This window comes from Zonotrichia albicollis, chromosome 10, assembly GCF_047830755.1.
Source record: "Zonotrichia albicollis isolate bZonAlb1 chromosome 10, bZonAlb1.hap1, whole genome shotgun sequence".
Classification (NCBI taxonomy): Eukaryota; Metazoa; Chordata; class Aves; order Passeriformes; family Passerellidae; genus Zonotrichia; species Zonotrichia albicollis.
The window spans coordinates 14,519,821-14,538,862 of NC_133828.1; positions in this window are offsets into that span (position 1 = coordinate 14,519,821).

The window sequence follows — 19,042 nt, forward strand, 5'->3', positions numbered from 1 at the left end:
AGAATTCCTGTCAGCTGGCTGTAGTCACGGTGTTGTTCAGTCCATCATTAACAAAGTGTGCAGAAGATCAAGACAAATGGCTGTTCCATCATTTCAGCTATTGCTGGGATGACCTTTTTCTTTTGGGCATTTGGCGCTTTTGCTTGAGTGGAAATACATTGCACAATTTTGGGGACAACATTGGTGGGAAGAGTAGTCCACCCCTCCTTCTGCAACCAAATCTAGATAGCAAAGTAGAAGAACAGGAAATATTAATATTTAAATACAAATATTTATAAATATTTGTAACAAATCTTTTTGTAACAGGAAAACATGCAATTTGCAGCAAAATTGTATTAAAGTGTAGATTGCACCATCAACTTCTAAATTATTCTTTAATAAAGATCTATTTGTTTTGCTGGTGGTGTGATGCACATGGCTGCTCTTGAGCAACCTTACCATGAAAATCAACTTACAGTAGAAAACACTGCAGTTCAAAATAGGTATTTTGAGGTACTGAGGGTTTTGATGGGTAGCAGTGGTGGTGATATTTCTACCAAGATTAGATCTGTAAGATAATACTGTGCATGAAATCTCAGTAGACAAATTCCAAATTAATATGTCCCTTTTTACATTGAAATTAAAGTAGCTTCAAAAGTAAATGAGACTGTGCAAGAAAATTAATTGGAATTGCATTACATTATGTTTTTACATGTAGTAAATTATTTTAAAAACGAAGATTTTCTTGATATGGAAGTTTCTGATTTTGAATAGCTTAGCAGATATCTTTTGTGGCAGCTTCTTTAGAATACACACAAAAAAGTTTTTATGCTAGAAAAGCCTTGATATAGTCCTTGCCTACATTTTTAAAGGGACATGTTCATAAATTATGCCAATTACTTTGTAGTGATAATCTTATTACTTATAAGCACTTTAGGGGAAAACATTCAGCTAAATGAACAAAATATATTTTAATTAATATTTAACCTATTTCAGTTTTGACTGAATTGATCATACTTTAAGGCATTTTATATTTTGTGCTTTTGTGTCATATATGTTTTTGTGACCATTTTGGGTTCGCCTTGGGTGCAGCCCTGGCTGGGCCCTTGTGTTGCCCAAGGTGCATCCATTGAGGCCTTTTAATAAATCCCTACTTTATTCTTTAACTCTGTCTGGCCTCTGTTCTAAGTCAGCTTTCACAAGGCATCACCTGAATAATTAAATAATTGCAGCACAGCCCTAAGGAAGCAGAGTAAAAATCTGACTTGAAAGACCTCTTGTGCTTCTGGTTTGAGTCTTGCTTATCATGTTTTTTTCTTGAATTAGAGTTGTGGGCAGAGTTTTCTACAAAATATGGAGAAGGATGACAAGTTGTTAAATGGGATATAGGAAGTGAAGTTCAGGGACTAAATAGCAGCTTACATTGTGGGACTGTATAAGGCTGGCTGTGGTACTTTTTCCCCATGGTAAAACCCAGATATTTCCTGTGAGACGTGCATAATATTCTCAGCAAAAGGCATCTTAAGGAACTGTAGGGAAAATGGAACTGTGTATGGCTTTGGTTTCAATATCTTCTGTGTGACATACCCCTATAGTATTTCTTAATATATAGCATAAGAGGAGAAGCAAATAGATAGCAAAGAAGAGGAGATTATAAAAGGCTTTTTATTAAGTGATGTAGTTCCAGATAATTATATTTTTCCTGAATCCAATAAAAGTTAAAGATATTTGGGTAAGTGAGCACTTTGGCAAAAGTGTTTTACTTCTGTGTACTGAATGTGCTGATTGTGGGGTATGGTGTCTCTTACAGAGGTCTTGAGAGATTCCTTCTGAAACATGAGGTGGTGTTTCTGCATAGGTTTACAGAAAATCTTCCCAACAAATGGCCACTCTAAGTAGCCTGTGGGTCTTCAAAATTGTAGCCTTCTGACAGGAGGCCAGGAGTGCTGCTTTGGTGGGCAAGTACTGCTCACTCAACTTTTTATTGAGTTTTTAACACATTTTACAAGCCAACCACAAACTGCTAGTAGGATTTCCCTCTTATTTTCACTGTGCTTATTGATAATGTTGGCTAATCCTTTAGCAGCTATACTCTATAAAATCTGAGCACAGAATGAAATGTTTATTATCAATTTTCTCACCATGAACCGGCTTTTGTCAGGTGGAGGTGACAAAACTCTGCTGGCAGCACGTCTTTGGAAGCAGCATCAAGAGCAGGCTTGTTGCCTTCCGCTGTTCCAAGAAATATTTGCAGTTTTACTGGTTTCAGTGTGCTTATCTTAAAAATCTGGATTGGACCTTCTAATCCTGTGTCACTGCTCCCCCTCCACTATGGCAAATGTTCACACCAGTTGTACTTATTTACCTCAGGCAAAAACAATCTTGTTAAAAGAAAGTCTGTCTAACAAAACTTCAGTTGTGGCAGCAGCCTGCTAACATCTTGCATGGGTGGCAGCATGCCAGTTAATGCTACAAATGAATATATTTATTGATAATTTTTTAAATTAACAACTGCAATGAGAAAAACATATTTTTGATTTACATGCAAAAATACTCCAAAAACCCCCAAAAAATGAACAAAAAAAAAAGGATCAAACCCCACCAAACCACAAAACCCCCTCAAGCAACATGCCCCTCCCCACCAAAACTTAAAAGATATGATTGTGGATAACTGAAAATGCTCCAGAACCACCACATTGTCTGCTGGTGGCTGAATATCAGTGATGAAGCTGGTGACAAGTCTGTTTCAAGAAAAGAGAGAGAAAAAGACAGCTGTCATTTAACATGATGTTCTCAGTCTTTTGCAGAAACAATTATAAGATGCAAATTTCTATTCACTTCCTCAGCCTGCGCCTTCATTTCTACTGATGCAAACACATGAATTTAATAGCATTCCATAGTTTGTATAAATCCATTTGCTTGTGACTTCTTTGGTTGTTTAAGCCTTGAGTCCAAAATGTGCTCACTTTTTTCGTTATCTTTTTATTATTTATCATGTATCAAAATATTTCAAGCTCCTTGTGCTTATGCTTAATGTTTTGTTTTCAAGTACAACACCTGAAGAGCTAAATTCACCTCTCAGATTATTTGGGGACAGTATTTATTCCCTGAGTGTATTTGCAAGGCACCAAGCAGGGTTGTATCCTCCGTGTTCATGACTTTTAATGTATATTTACATTATTTTGACTGTGTCATAAAATATACAGCCTGAACAAACACTGCAGCACCCTCTGTTATATTCTGAACTTTTGGAATTCAAGTGTGATTTAAAATGTGATGTGGTTTCTACTTGGGATGTGCATCTCTGTTTCTAGCACAGCCATCCTCTGGAATGGGTGAGGCACACAGGGACCACAGACTCCTGTGCCTGGGAGGTGGAATAGGGAGAGTTTTGTATGCCCTGGAGCATTTTCTGCTCAACAGCAAAGTCCTGAGGCAGGAAAGATGTGAGGGAGAAGAACTGGGTGGAAAAAGCATCTCTGAGAGGCAGGAATTTCACCTGAAAAATTCAGAAATTCTCAGTTTTGGTCTGTGGGATTATCTGGAAGGCAGGACCAGTCCTGAACAGCCTCAGCACATTCAAGATTTGCACCCTGAATCAGATTTAAGGAGATATGATATCAGGGTTTCAGAGGCAGGAATTGGAGCCTTTCTTTGTGAATGGAATGGGCTCCATGTAAATGCTCTGCTAGAATGATATAAATCCATTCTCGTCACACAGAACACAAATATCTATTATTAGAAAGTAATGAACAGTTATTATTGAAATACAAAATTCCTAATAAAAACCTACAGTTTCCCATGCAGCAAATTGCCATCAAAAGAATTAGGCATACATTGATTTCAGTGCTATTTCCTATTTTCAGCTCCATGAATTGCTAAGCAATAGAAAAACATACTGTACTCTGGATTCTTGTAAGTCATTGCAATCTGGTACTTGGAGCCATTGTATGAGCCAACTAACATCTGTTCCTCAGAAAGATGTTACAGTGTTTTTATAATCCCAAGTATTTATGAGATGGAAGGAGACTGAAGGAGATAATGTGGCAAAGCCAGTCAGCTGCAACTTGAACCTTGCATGAATCTTTTTGGGAATCTTTTTCCTATTATGTTACCTTACTATTGCCTGCTATCCTCGGTTTGTATTCACCTGGACGTTGTCAGAATCTGTCAAAATTGTACCTCAGGAATATTCCCTCAAAAATTGCATCTTCCCTCCTTTGGGAAGATGTTCAAGCTCTGAGACTTGTCCAGTGTCCTGAAGCAGATGCCCCTGATCCAACAGAGGCTGAAAACAGCTGGAACTGGGATTTTTCCAGCAAGTTCAGTGTGAACAGAACTTGGATTAATCAGCTGAAGGGTTACTTTGTAATATGTAATTTCCCACCCCCTCCCCCATTCAGATTTATGGGTCTGGCATAGAAAATGGATTTGGATGTCCTGGAATAGATAAAAAGACGTATGAAAGGTAGATGAAACAAAAGGATATATTTAATTTGAAAAAAAAAAAAATATATCCAAATATATCCTTTTGTCTTAGAAAATATCAAATTGGATAATTAATATTCTGTATGCATAATTGTTGTAACATGTATGTCAAGCTAGATAATGTGCTATGAAAAGTAACTGCAAGAATGAGGAGAGAATGTTGACTAAAGGACATATTATAGAATGTGGCTCTTTCTCTTGTAAATTGTTAGTGAACTCATTCTGTTTTAAATTATTCATTATTTTGACTGTTTTCTAAAGATATATTTAAGACTGTGTATTTTTTTCAGGTTTCTCAGTAGAGGAGTTGCTTCAAATATTCAGTATTTATAGTTTCATGTGTGAGCTGTTTTTAATGTTCATGGAGATAATAAACTACACTGAAATATATTTTAAAATACTTCAGTGAATATTTTTGTATGCAAAGCAGTTTGCTAGCTTGCACTCAAAATGTGCCTTCAAAATGCAGGAGAATTCTGTAAAAATGTGTTTGTTAAAGCACATGGAACAAAACAGAGAAAGCAAGTCATTTTTTTCTGTGTCTGTGTACTTCAAAGTAGAGTCTAGAATGCACTTGCCTGGTATGTCCATTATTTGAAACTTGCTTAAAATGGTGATTTCCAGATGGTGTAGCCCAGTTTTGAGGCTGTTTCCATATGTTGGGGTTTCCTCGTATCCAGCGCAGGAATTAAAACTGGATGATGGAACAAGCCATCATTGGTTTATCTTCTTATTTTCTAGTATTATCAGAGTATCCTGGAAGTGCAGCCTGAAGTTTTCTTCATCCAAAAACTATTGATGTGGGCTCAAGGCATGAAGCTCAGTGTCTCTATGTGTGTACATGCAGCTTTATGTACCTGTGCACCCACCTACACCCATGCCCAGGTTTTTCCTGTTTCATGCACTCATGTTTTTGCTCTTGGTAAAGGTTCATAATCACACAACATTTCCAGTGTCTTATAACAGTCTATATGGAAATGATCAATTTTTTCAGGGCTTGTGAATTTTCAGAAAGGCAGCAGGAGTATTTAGCTAAGAAAAAACCATGAGGGTGTTGGATGCACCCTGCTCTAATAAGTGTGGTCTAAAATGGAATTCCTGGTGTTGGGAGCCCCTGAGGTGGTAACAACTGGAACCTGGAAGAGAGTCACATGGAATTAGCATTTCATGCTTGTGTGGCTCTTGCTTGCTCTCCCAGGCTTCTGTTGCTGGCAGCTGTCAGGAACGAGGAGTCCTGGTTGGATGAGCCCTTGGTGTGGCTCAGCACAGCCCCTTTCTGCTGGCTTTGATTTATTTTTTAAAGTTACTTTTGCTGCAGAACGCGTCACCTATTAATTACCTCACTGCTGTTATTTGTCATTAATATCTCTTCTCTGCAAAAGCAAATTGCTGAAGGGTTAGCAGCTCATTAAATATGAGAAACTGAAGTACTTTGGAGCTGCTTTAGTTTTTCAAACATTTGTTATCAAGAGTGCTTGAGATGTAATCCAGTGGTGAGTGTTGTGTGTCAGCTGGTGTCTGACATCCCTGGTGGGAGGTGGCATTCTCTGCCACAGGGTCTTAGAAAATGTTGCCAAAGAACACAGGGCACCTGATGGTAGGAACTTTATTTGGAAATGATTGCTAGAAGTCAAGGATTATTGTAAATTCTGCAAAAATATCTTTTTGTTAGGAAATGACAGCAATGTTAAGGATGGGGTATGTTGTACAGCAGTTGTCTTCTGTTTAAAATTAAAAAAAAAATTTTGATGCTTTTCCTGTTTAATTTCCTGTTTAATTTTGATGTTTTCCTTGTTTAATTGCACTGTAAATATCATATGGAGTTTTTAACAAGACAATAGGTACTGACCTGTATGGCATATTTTGGTAGTGGCCATAGTTCGTTCCTATATGTATCTGGTTCAAGCCACTGGAGATTTCCAGTGTTTCTCATCTTTTGTGGGTTAATTAATTTCTGGAGATGGACAGGAATAGAAAGAAGAATGTGCATTCCTATAACGATAGTGTGAGATTGTTCTACATTTTGAATATGTTTTTGCAGTAATGTGGTGGAGTCTTTGGAGGAGCACACTTTAAGCCATTTTTGTTAGGAGTCTGGAGAACTTGATACCAGCTCACTGGGCTTTTGATGATCTGAAGTTCTAAAAGATGGCTTTGAATGACAATTGAAAAGAGCAACAATAACTGTGAACTCCCTACAATCACCTACTCAAGGCATTTCCATATTCTTTTTTTGTCCTCATGGAAGAGGTATGGACCTCATGTTCACAAGTTTGCCTGGAGCTGTGATTGATATGAAAAGTGTTGCACAAAGATAATTTGGTGAAAAGCAAATAAAAGCTTAGTGGGTGTTACCAAGGATAAAATACACAGATGATGCTCAGAGATTGAAGTGAATTGAGCATATGATGAGCTGTTGCTATTGGCGTAGTCAGTGCCTACATGGTCACAATCGTATTTACAGAACTCTTACTGCTTCCATAAGGAAGCAGAGCAAAAACTGACTTTCAGTTCAGGGTCATGTTCTAAACTGGATGAATTTTATGGCAAAATTGCCATTTTTAGAATTCAATTGTCTGAATATCATCCTAAAAAGGTGCAGAATCTGAAATTCCCCTCAAAACCCATCATATTTCCATGATTTGTCTGGCTCCACCTAAGAGCAGAGTTTAACTGGTGGTTAGAAAGATAATTAGTGTTGTAAGTATGAATCTGTAGAGTTCTCAAGAAAACTTTTTCTTCCTTTGAAATTTGCATCAACTTGTTAGAAAGCTCATGGATAGAAATTCTATTTATCTAGTTCAGTTCCAGTTATGAGCTCTTGTTAATCTTTGTGCAGTAGCACGAAGTAGGAAGAGATATTTTGACTTGCTTTTGTGTTTGAAAAACTTTATTCTAAATCAGGATGAAATGACAAAATCTAGTAAATCTCTAAAGGGAAAAAAAAAAGGCATATGTCAAGTACATAGGCAATTTTTTTTAAAAAATCACTTTCAGTCAAACTTCAATTTGCAGTTATGACAATGGGAGGTTTGAAAACATCTGCACAAAAATGCATCAGGGAACATTATGAATTCCATTTCACATAAATTTCCAGTTTTGACAAAGTGTCTTTATCTCTTTAAAGAGATGTTTTACCTAAAAATTCTCAGGTAGCAAGAACTGAAGCTATCAGCCCTGTAAGGATGACATGTTTGAAAGTCTTTCTACCACATCACTGACAACCCGGAGGAAGTTTAGGCAAATTTTTGGGTGATCTGCCACATAAAAGCAGTGTCAAATTTGCTGATTTTAAGAGTCTAATGCAAATTTTCACTGTTAGATATTCTGTTCATCAATTCCTGGAAATATTTTCACCCAAGCTTGTATATTTGTCCAGCTGGAGTCATTTATTTACCTACACCTCTGCAACATGCAGGTGTTTATTTACATTTATCATATATATCATATCATGCAATCATTTATCAAAGCTTTGAGAGTAAACCATTGGCATAGGGAAACAGAAGATAACAACATAGCAGGGTACAGGATTTGGGATTTTTTTCCAACCAATTGGGTATGCAAGAAATTAATCTTCTCAGCATATCAGCTAATGCAGTGAATCTAATCCTTGTTTTAAAGAAAATTTTAAATGAGGCTGGCTTTGACTGTGGTTCTGAAAATAAAAAAAAATAGTTGCTTTGAAGTATTGAGAACCAAAGATAAATGTTCTAACCAAATGACATAAATATAGTGATTTTAGCAAGCATTACATAATAGAAGAAATTAATGCCTATTTTTCCCCAGCTCTAGTTTTTCAAAATTACCATATTTGCCTTCTTCAATCTATATTTAATATCTAATCTATCTACCTAATCAATATCTAATTCTATGTTTTACAGAATAAAATTGAAATAATAGTTTTCAGTTGCCTTACATTTTGTAGACCTGATTATACCATTGTAATTTTTTGAATGCTGGAATTTGTTTTTCTTGTTACTGGCTACTATTCAGGTAAACACTGGATTCTGGCTGTCTTGTAAATCAGCATGTTTTTGGGTTTTTTTTCAATATTTTCTTAATCTTTAGTAGCAAAGTAGAAATTGGTACAGAATTTCTGGTTAATTGTTGCTTTTTTTGGTGGATATCTCAAAAGGAGATGCAAGAAGTTACCTTGCAATAATTTTCAGGCTCAGGGTTGCATGTTAATTCAAGATGAGAGGTTTCTAACATTAACAGCAAAATGGTCACAGATGCAGGATTGATCACAAACCTTAAAGTTTATAGTATATCAACCAAAACAAATTAGAAATTGAAATATACAACAGGGTTAAAAAATGAGGAAAAAATTGACAGAGCGGTGTAAGTTTTATGACATTTAATCAGCTCCTGTGCCTGGCACTTTTTAAATATAAGATTTAATTTAAATGAGTATTTCCTATTAAAAATGCTAGAATTATCCTTTCAGCAATAAAAGTTATCAATTAGAAATTATAAAGCAGGGATTTGGCATTATAAAATTTTATATGGAAGGTATGTATTTCTTACTGAGGTGGAATCTATAACTACATTTTAAAATATCTGGGTATGTGTCTAATATTTAATAGACCTTACCTAAAGAAAAAATGGAATAAATTACTTTTAAGTAAGTTAATTTCAGAGTTCTACTATCACAGGCAGATTCTTTTGATGACAGACATTTAGGGAGGTTTGGGCTCGTGGAGAGTCCTGGACAAAAGAGATGCAGCTGCTGGACTAATTTGACAGTGTAGAAATCTGAAACTTCCATGTAGCTTTAGTCTCAAGGTGTTTAGAAGAGCTTGGCACTTTTTCAATGTGGGGCTGTTAATTCCCAAAACAAATAAACCAAAGTTTTTAACCAAAATTCCAACAGTCAACCACATGGTTTATTTGTCCATTCAAAATGCTTAACACTAACTTCTCGCAGAAAGTAGATAATTGCTTCTGATGAGATGCTTTTATTAAATATTCTGGCTTTATTTTTAAGTCTTTAAATCCCAAGAAATAGTTAGAAAGAAAAGAGGAAGAAGTAAAGAGAATTATAAAATGGAGGGAAATGGAAAATAAGGGGATGTCACCACTCTCTTTTCAAAATCAGACATAGATTTCCATTCAGGTCTTAACCTCATCAGACTAATAGACTTATATTTAAACAGGCATTTAGCAGAGCAGAAATGGCTTTCCTGTCTAGGATATTTATAACCTTGAAGGCCTTTCTCTTATTTTTCTCTTTCCCTTGACCTTTTATTAGAACACACTTTTAAACTGTGAAGTGGCGAATGTCGTACAGCTTTGCTGGAGGCACATTAAGCTCACTCAAAGCACAAATGTTACTGTATAAAGTTCACAAACTTTCATTTATTTTGTCTCCAGAAAAGAAAGGTTAAATATTCCTTTTTTTTTTTTTTAAGGTAATACTTTGGCAGTGACAAGTTGAAACCTACTAAATATAAATGGGCCTTTAAAGCCACACTGTGCTTGTGAATAAATCTCAAACTGCTTTGAGTTAATTTGAGATAACTTTGCATTAAATTTCCATGCCTCCAAAACAAAATAATTAAATGATTTTTTTAGAGAAAATCTGAGATGTTGTTTTGCTATCTCTGTGTTGGAAAGGAGGATCAGATCAGTGTTAGGATAGCAGTGAAGTGATATATGTACTTGATGAATTATGGTGGTTGTTTTCCACTTTGCCTAGTCCAGTGCTGTGATGAGTGTTTGTTACCAGTGGAAGAACTTTAGATGAACTTTTGCAGAAAAGATTTGTTGCTTCATCTCCCCCCAACAAAATCCAGGTCGTGCAGTCTGAGGGTGCTGAGTTTGGGACCTGCTATATGGAAGGTTGGGGTGGGTGGTGTTGTGACCTCCTGGTCTCTGCTGGAATGCTCCTGTGACATTCCTTGTGAGTCTCACTCCTACAAACCTTGAATTCTCTTTTACTGCTAACATTTGGAGCTTTTAATATCTAAATTATATTTTATTCTGAAACTCAAGAGAGAATAGATATTTAGATTGTTTTCCATTGTTGAGACTTCTCATCAGCCAGATGAAAAATAATGTTAAATCTCAGTGTATCCATGCTGGTCAACAAATTGGGCCTTTCTTAGTAATGCATCTGCTGGATAAACCATTTCCATTGGTGTTGCCCCCTTTTTCTAAGGTCTGCAGACCCTACAGATCCTGATGGCTCTGTACACTGAGTTAGCACCACTTCCAGGATGTGGGAAGGGGATGTCCCTGCCTGCTGGAGTGGATTTGGGGATGATCAGGAATGGCTTCTGATAAAGTAGAATAAAGCAGCACAGGGCTCTGTCTGGAGCTGGTATTGCCAAAAGCACTGTGCAACCGTGTCCCTCTGCGTGACAACCTGGATTTCTCACCCTCATTGTTTTGTCAACTTATTTCCATGTGTAGAATACATAGAATTCAGTCTAACAGGAGGAAGAACGAGTATTTTTGCATTGCTGGTTCCTTTCTTTAGGTCTCTGTTGTCTTTTTAGTGCTTGTCCCTGTGGAGGTGCTGAGAGTGAACATTGTCTCTCATCAACAAACTTTTCATTTTGGATGTGAGTTAGCAGTGACTGGAACAGCAGTTTGTAACTCAGCTATTAGTGAGGATCAGCCCTTTTAGTTTTCCATGCAGATCCTGTGGAAACAAGGACTCTTCTCCTGTGTCTCCTCCTGGCCAAGCCCACAGGACACTGAGAGCTCTTTGACAGCCACGTGGCAGTTTCAGTGTGGGGACTGTCAGTAGTCCTCTAACAGCACCTGTTTTCTGTATATCAAACCAGTCATTTCATTTGAACAATTGGGCTTATTTGACTTATAGATGCAGTAGTTGCTGTAATGAATTCATGAAATATGCATATGGTGGACTGGAGGAAGCTATCAAGACTCATGCATTTTGCATGGAGCTCACTCACTTTTTTCCTCTTCCTGCAGGTCTCCTCCCTCCTGGATAATGTGGCTTAGTGTGTAAGAGCCTTATGTTTTCAATAAACTCTCCTCTTCAGGAGCTTCATTGTTGAAAAGCTTATTTGCATTTTTAAGTGTGTGTGTTAAGGAAGATTTATTCCAAAACTTTAAAGTCCTAAACCCACCAGGGAAATAAAAAAGTCCTCCAGAGTGGGAGTAAGGTTTGCAGAGAATGGCTGAGGTTTTTCCATGCAGCTCCCATAGCAGTTGGGCAGCATCCTAAGGCAGAGTCAGGAAGCAGAAAAATTGCCAGCGTGTTTGTAATGCTTTTAATAAAACCCCAGGCATGCCCTGTGACCAGAACCACATCTGGTGAGAGGGGCCATGCTGTTCCCTGGCCCTGTCCTTCACCTCCCTCCCTGGCTTTCAGCTTCTCCCGCTCTCCTGTCCAGCAGGGAGAAGGAAAAAACAGATCTCTCCCTCTCTCCTGGGCTCTGATGCCCCAAGGATGAGGTCAGCTTCTCCTGCCTTGGAGCTTCACCCAGCAAACACCACCCCAGTGTCAGTTTAGGGACAATCTGGAGGTTTATGGAAAACACAGAGTTTTGTGGCATAAAACCAGAGATGATGGGTGCCCCCTCACTGCATTTGTTCTATGTTTAGCATTTCTGACTTTGTCTCTGGAAGACAGAAATGTCAGGGGGACAGAAGGGACAGTCGGGGCGTTTGAAGAACAGCTGAAACAAGCACCAGGGTGAGCAAGGCTGAGGCTTTGAAATGCTAATTTGAAGGCAGAATGCAATGAAATGTCACACTGTATCCAAACTCGGAGCAAGTTGGATCCTCCTCTCCTGCTCCTTGCATACCTGCACCCAGGCACTGGCCGTGAACAGAGTGCTCATCCAAATGGCTCTGCCCTGCTCCTGATAAAGGCTTCACTCAAAATGCTTCTGTGAGAGCTGCTGTGTGATGGCCACAACCACAATGACAGCAGCCAGCAAAAACCTTGAAAAACCACATGAGGACTTGCTCCTTTACTTCTTTGGTAGGTGCTGGCTGATCTGCTCTGTGCATTGTGAGTGCCCCAAATTTACTCCTTGTGCCAATGTGTGGGAGCTGATGGTGTGGATTTAGGTAACCTTGCCCAAGGAAAACCACAGCACATCTTGCACCTTAACCAGCTGTGGATTTTAATTTTTATTCTCCCTTTGCCTTCTCTTGCTGATTGCAGAAGCAAAGAAAAAGGAAGCTGAAGTATTTTAAAGGAGATTTCAGGTGGAGATTTGTTAAGGGCTAACCACAGTGCTGCTCTAAATATTTCAGATACTAATTCAGATAAAATGTAGACTAGAAAATGAAAGCAAGTTAAAAAAAAAAATTAAAACTGAGCACACTTTAATGCATTTACTTATCTTGAGAAAAAGCCTTAATATTCCACAAATTAAAAGCATAATCCTCTGCTTACTTTACTTTTACAGTCTTTATTCTCTGTTTCTGTGTTTCTTGCAGGGTAAAACTTCATTGCTGTAGCAAATTGGTGACTTCAGTTCCATAGTATATGTATTTACAGGGAGCAACAGCTGGCATTTTAAATCCATGTCCCTCTGTCCTGTGACCTGTGGAGCTCCAGACAAAGCTGTGGAGTCCACAGAGCTCTGCAGCATGGGCAGAACTCTTACATTCTTCTCTGCACTCTTTGATTTCGGCCTAACTTTAAGAAATATAATAATCTTGCATATCAAACTGTAATATGGTATTCCTGTGGGCTGTGTACAGACCTCAAAAGCTTTCAAATGCATTTGCAGCCACCCTGATTGACACAACCAAGAATTATTTATGCTAATGAAGGAGAGATGTGACAGACTCTGCAGCATGTTGGTGTGGCCTCCAGGTTAAAGAGCTGATTTTAACATCTCTTACTTGCAGATATGGTGCCTCTGTTTATCTGTGTCTTGACTGCAAAGTGGGGAGAGCAATTCTTTCTTACAATTAAACTCCTTCAGAGCTGTGGAGGGGACAGGCTGTGTGAGAGCTCAGAGCAGCCCTGTGGCAGCCCAGGGCTCGACACAGAGCGAGCTCAGATTTTCCATTTGCTTTTGTATGTTCAGGGCTGCCAAAGGTGGCTTTGAAGGTGCTGTGCTGGGGCTAGCAGGAGTATTGCATGCTGAAGGAAATTTTTGGCTGCTATTAACTTGCTGTGAGATAAGTGACATTAGACTGAAAGCAAATATTATTGAACATCAATGAATGAGGACCCTTATCAGCTTCCTCTTGTCTCTCTTAGAGTGGACTCAATAGCAGATATTTACCTTTTATCCCCTCACCCTCTTTTCTCAGCATTTTTGAAGTGAGGATGTTGGAGAGTTTCTGTCTTATGTTAATCTATGGGAATTTCAAAAGTTGACTTATTAAAACTAAGAAAATCCTCTCTTGACTTGCATGTATTAATGTTTTTCTCTGGCACCTTCCCAAAACAATAGACTTCAAGGACACACCAGGTACTTTCTGTTTACAGGAACATATTTCACTTTTTCAATCAGGCATTGTTTTGTTAGGTTTATGTTGCTCAGCAAATTGCTGCCTGTGAAATGCAAAATGGATTATTTGGTAATTAAAATATTTCAAGTTTATGAGAGAGTTTGAAATCAATAAAATAGCCTTATTTCAGTGGAATAGAGCTATATGTCTGTTGGAACAGAATCCTGTAAGTTATAGAGGAGTAGAAGTAAAACTAATAAGTGCTTTCCATTTCCTTTGGGATTGTTCTCTATTGGATGGTGTGCTAGCTACCAGGATTTCTTTTTTCTCAGTTTAATTTAAATATCCCAAGAGATGGGCCTTGTAATATACCAATTATTTTACATATGCAATTTAAAAAAGTGTCTCTCTCTGCTGGAATCCTTTAGTATTACAGCTGTGATTTGCAATGTGCCTTAGAATCTGAAATTAAAGCAGGGCATCACCTTATAGTGCTGAGGCTCTTGGACAGCCCAGCATCTTTGGCCAAAGTCCAATGATTCAGGAAACTCAATAGCAGAGCCAAAGAAATAAAATAGAAATGTTGCTTAGTGCTCAAAATTAACCTATTCTGAAAGAAAAATGAAACAGAAATAGGAAAACTAATATTTTTTTAAAATATGTTTTTTGTTACCATAGTAATTCTTGTCATACATTTTATATAAATGTCACCTGCCAGAAATACAGAAACTTGTACTTTGAAGAGAAGAATACTTGCAGGTGTATAATTTTGTCAAGGGTAATATTAGTGTTTATCATGGCCAGGTCTTTGCAACTGATAAATATTGTTCTGTTTCCACTTTTTTATTTTCCCCTACTGACATTTTTAAGCCAATATCATGAAAATGTCAGTATTGTTAATTTTACATCTTGGAAAGGTGAAAGGTTAGAGAACTGTATATTGGGACACAGAAACATCATAGAAACAAATTGAAATTTAATGAGACTTTGAGTAGAGCACTTTATTTAGATGCAGGATATGTGTGTATTCTTCATTTTATTGTAGGATTTTTACCCAAGACCCCCTTCCTGTTATGTGATTTCTTGGTTTTGATTGTTTTAATAAGGAAAGGTGTCTGTAAACCCATGAAAACTTTACCAGCCCAAACAGCATTGTGAAATTATGTTTAAAGCTGATGGAGAAGTTATAGTCAAGTAAACTCATTTTCAAATTACTCTGGGAATTTAAAACTCATCATGGTGTGATCAAAATTGGAGTTGTAGTTATCTACTAAAAAAGCTCTCTACAGGGGAAGATGTTTCTTATAATTTGAGGGAGTGACATTAATGAACAGAATTGACTTATATTTGTGTATCAGTCATCCAGTGAGACACACCACCAAGGTGCACAAGCGTTTTCTTTCCTTGGTTAAGAATCAGCTTTTCTTTGTATCTCTAAGATTTTCTCCTTTTCCTCTAGCCTGGCATGACCTTACCCATGCACTATGGCTTTGTTAAGGCTGCTCAGAGGCTGCTTGAAGGTGAATAGACAAGCAAACACCCCTAGAAAACCTGCTAAATTATAATTTCTGATGTTGTTGTCATTTTAGAAATGCATCTGTGGTGGAAAAAGTAAATCTGATTTTTCTTCTTCAGAAACTCATAACTTTTGTCAGAATAATTTTTGTTGGTCTTTGATGCTAAAAGTGGGGCAGAGATCAAGTGATGATCATGGCATAAAAACACGAAGTAGCAAAGATTTGAAGATTTATTGCCGCAGAAAATTAACAGTATGAAGAATTTTCTTGAGTTCTTTGCACTAAATAGAATCCTGTGGAGAGATTTAGACTTCGAGGTCTCCTATTAGATGTGGAAATAGTGAAGGCAGGGACTGCTAATGAACAAATAGAGTGAATTAACACCACTGCTGGTTGGGCACAGGTGTGACAGTATTTACAGAGTCTACACAGGGGAAAGGGGGATGAAAATTTGTGTTACTGAAGCTGCAAAGAAGTCCAAAGAGAAGAGTCAGTGTCAGCACCCAGGAAAGAGAGGTGCTTCAATAAATATACCAAGTGTGAATGTTCAGACAGATATTTAAGCCTCAGGGTGAAATGAGCAGCACCTGCACTTAACAGTGGTCACTGGCGGTCTCCATATTTTGAAATTCGTGCAGGAAATGTTGCTCAAAGTGTTTCATGTGTTACCCAATATCTACAAAAACAAAGCAAAATGTTGTGTTTCCCTTCACAACATTGTGTGGGTTGTTTTACTCATTAAGTTTCCCCCTGCTTTTTATTTCTGTGCTTATGAATTGTTTAGTTTAGGATGTGTAACCATACTGCTCTGATGCTTTCATAGATGTAAAACGTTGTCAGACCAAACTGGTTTCTGAAATGCTGCTGCACCCGTTCAGCCTCTGTTATTTCTGTCCTTAATTCAGTGTTTTAGTGATGATGATGGACAATTCCCAACACCTTTCCCTCCATTTCTCCTGGCCAGTGAGGCCAAGGGAGGGAAACCCAGCACTACCAAAGTCTGATCCTTCCCCTGAGGTTTCGCAGTCACTCCCTGCTAATAGTAACAGTAGGTGGCTAAAGCTACTTTTCCTCGGTTTTTTAATATCTGTTTTTTTATAAATTGGTTTTATATTTGGTATTTTATAAATATTGGTTATTGCTTTTTTATAAATTAATAGGAATACAAATGCTTTGCAGCACTGTTCTAGGCTGTGGTGATGCTACCAGGAATAGTTTGGAATTGGGATTCTTGTATTAAAGGAAGGATCCCATACCTGTTCTTCTGCTGAGGAGTCAGTTTTCACATGGGAGAATAATACTCATATCTGAATTATCAGAACACATTTTCCTTCTTGTTACTTCTGAACATATGTATCAGAAATAAGAGCCAGGAAAAAATGTTTTAATGTTGTTAGTCTTTTTTCTTATTTCTCTCCCATACATTTAATTTTTACATTAGAATAGTTACCAACAAAGGATGAATAAATGTTTCTAGCTGCTAGTGAGGGATGAGAATATTTCAAACATCAGATGATCAGCATCCTGTAGGAAATTATCTTATCTCTGTCATGTGATTTGATAAAAAAAGAGCTTGGAAAAAAGGTTTATTGCTGACTAAATGTGGAGACTCGTCTGACCTTTCTTCTTAAAATGTTATTTCAAATAAAATCTGTCTATTAAGGAGCTATATTATAGCTTTCAGTGTTTAAGAAAGCTCAAGTATGTACTTGGTATCTTCACAGAGATCTCTCTCAGCTTATCTTCATTCTCTATCTTCAAGCCATCTGCTCCTTTTCTCTGGTCATTGTTTTCCATATTAATTAGTACAGCGTGTCTGCTGACTAAATACGGATGTAAAGACTTAATTCCTCTGTGCCTAACTGTTTGAGGAGAAAAAAAAAGAAACTAGAAATAAATATAGCAATGCAGTTTGGAATTTGCAATCATTAGTATAAAGCTGCGAATGCACTTCTGGGTGTTTAGGCAGCTTGAATAATTTAGGGCCTTTATATATAGCTGACTTGCCTCATTTGATTTATCTTCTTCACATGGGATTTTGTACTATTTCTGGGTACTTTATTATCACTATTGTCTCTCACATTCATAATACAGATAGAAGCACAGAGCATGAACAAAAATTTGAGGGAGAGGGTAGCATCTGCTTACCCTCAGTTGATTTAGCATTAAGTGGTATGTAAGCACATTTAGCCTTTCCCATCAAACACAAAATCCAGGCTCTGTGAGGCACCAGGACCTACTTTTTCCTTTCACATTTCAGCCTGCAATTTCTCCCTTTTCCCCCCAACATTTCCAAATGGGCAGCACTGCTGATCACTGAAGGTACAGCTCTATTTTAAACAAATCCTTCCTGTCGGTCCTTGCGTGTTTTCCTCAAAGGTACTTTGCTCCTCACAGCACATTTTCAGTGTGAAAATGAAAGGCAGCCTTTGAGTTGTGTGAAAACTTTTCACCTCCTCTGTCATGTGAAAATTATTAGCCGTTTCTGAGCGGAAACCTCTCCTGTTTGCAGAGAAGCTGCTATGTTGACTCTCACACATGCTAACAGTCTGGGCTGTGCTGCCCTTGCAGGTCCTGCTGCGGCACGGTTCTGCTTTTGAAGCAGCTGCTGAATCAGGACACAGACCTGCTGTGGCAGGGCCAAGAGAGCTGCTCCAGATGCAAAAGGCATTTCATTCTTGCCGGATTTTGTGGGTTTGGTCCCTTGCTTTATTTTGTGATTGCAGTAAAACATCCCCTGTGGCAAAGACACAGCACTGGATAGCTGCTGGTGGTTTCCCCAGGACAGGGAATTCTTTCTTCTGTGCTTCTTCATTCCCCTATATTTGCTGAGATTTCCCTAAAATGTATGAGATGGCTATAAGAACTGGTAGTGCCCTGGGGAGCCATTTGCATTTCTCCCTTCTGATAGCAGCACAATATTCATGAGAGCTTTCGCTCTCTGATCCTTTATAACTCTCACAACTGCATTTCTCTCTCAGTGAGGTATTTGTGTGGAGGAAGCTCTCTGTGCTGGGATTGACTCTGATATCCTTTGGCTGATAGATCCCTTTGGAGGGGTGAGAAGATTGGCTGTGGAGTGGAATATATAGAGAAAATGCAAAATTAAAAGTTGTAGTATGCCAACCTGGAAAACTCTGTCTTCTGCATGGTTGTGTGTGTATCCATGCAAAACATATAGAAGACTAGTGTGGAGACTGCTCCAAATTATATTTTGTGAATTAGAGTGAGAAAGCACAAGTCAGTTTCAGCTCTAACATCTACTTTATCATTCTATATTTTGTAGGCTATATTTTGTTATATGTATTTTTGCATATTGCAATACTGCAAAATTACTATATGCAATTGAAAGCTTTTATAGTTAAGTACTGAAAAAAAGTTTCACTCTACTTCTGATACCTAATAGGTGTTGCAAATGCCTCATGTATCTATACAAAACCATATATTTTGTCTCCTCAAGCACTCTTCCAATCATAAAAAGCCTGTATTTGAAACGTTGTGATTAAAAATGTACTTTGATTTCAGTAGCACACAGTTGCTGAATGTTCCTTTTAAAAACCCAAGTTCTTCCATTCACTTACAGTTGCTAGTATTCAGTGACAAAGTGATCATCGTGATTGTAATTAAATATTTATCATACAGTTCTCTTTTGTCATTTGGTTGTT